The following is a 1,295-nucleotide window of genomic DNA, read 5'->3' as shown; positions in this document are numbered from 1 at the left end:
CTTCATGATTTGCAGCGGCATATGTACAAGCAATGATACGTTATTCTCTCCATATGGATCTTATGCTCCTAAGCTAAGGTTTCTTTTGAGCAAAAGAGAAAGACAAATCAAAAAATATTGCAAGTATCGAGGTGAAAATTTTCTAAGTACTGAGTACGCAGTGAAAAAAAAATTGTGTCACAAGTGTCGAGGTGTGCAAGAACCGAGTTTCTACTGTATATAACATATACGAGTAAATATAGATAATCAGTACTACGAGTATTATGGAGTATGTGTCAGAAAAGATACAAATAAAAAACTTTGCATTAATTGCTGTCGTATTGAATGACCATATTTGACGTTTCAAAATCAGCTGTCACACTGGAAATTGCACTATTTTAGTTATGACTTATAAAAGAAAACGAATTCTATAGCGTATTTGATAATACAGTGCGAGTGTAATATTTATCCCGAAACAAAGTTCATATTCACCTGAAAATATAGATTTTACATAGTAATAATGCCATCCGTGTTTTTCATTTTCTCATCAATTTAATTGAGGACTTTAGAGTTAACAAAAATGGCTTTAAATACTTATACTCACGTCATGAGTTGCTTAAATATGTAGTTTTACAAATTTTAGATTATAAATTTACTGAAAAATTTAGTAGCATTTGTTAAAAAAATTGTGTGTCTAATTCGTTAAAATAAGCTGGTTTAAGTTTTTGTTGCAATGTCGTCCTTGATGAGTACTTAGTTTTGCCATAAATTCTGTGTAAAATTTTACACTGCGTAGGGCGAGAACAAATTCGCATTCGAATGCATTCTCTACTCATAAATTATACTCAGTTTCGTTGCAAATTTCGCTTGTTAACAATGGAGTGGGGAGCTAATGAAAAGAGCATTGCAGTGATTGCATTACATAAATGTGGTAAAAGTGCAAGTGAGATTCACAAATAGCTCAAGAACCTTAATATTTCGAGATTGTTTGTTGGTTACCCCACGATCAATCGTTTTTCCCAAACGTCTGAAGTGATAGACAGAAAAAGAATTGGTCGTCCTCGCATGTTTCGAATCAATGCAGCCATAAAAACCGCTCGAGAAAGAATTCGCAGTAATCCCTTTAGAAAGCAGAAAAGCATGGACCGGGAAATGAATGTATCGACCAAATCCATGTCAAGATTAATAAGAAATTATCTCCACTTGAAACGCGCTTGAAGAAAATTCGACTCGACAGTTGCAAGCAGCTTTTTCGGTGGCACGCGGTCAATGGCCATGAAAATATTCTTTTCACAGATGAGAAAATTTTCACTGTT

The sequence above is a fragment of the Anastrepha obliqua genome, chromosome 5 (assembly GCF_027943255.1).
Source record: "Anastrepha obliqua isolate idAnaObli1 chromosome 5, idAnaObli1_1.0, whole genome shotgun sequence".
Taxonomy (NCBI): domain Eukaryota; kingdom Metazoa; phylum Arthropoda; class Insecta; order Diptera; family Tephritidae; genus Anastrepha; species Anastrepha obliqua.
The sequence above is the reverse complement of the archived record's forward strand: the minus strand, read 5'-3'. Positions refer to the sequence as shown.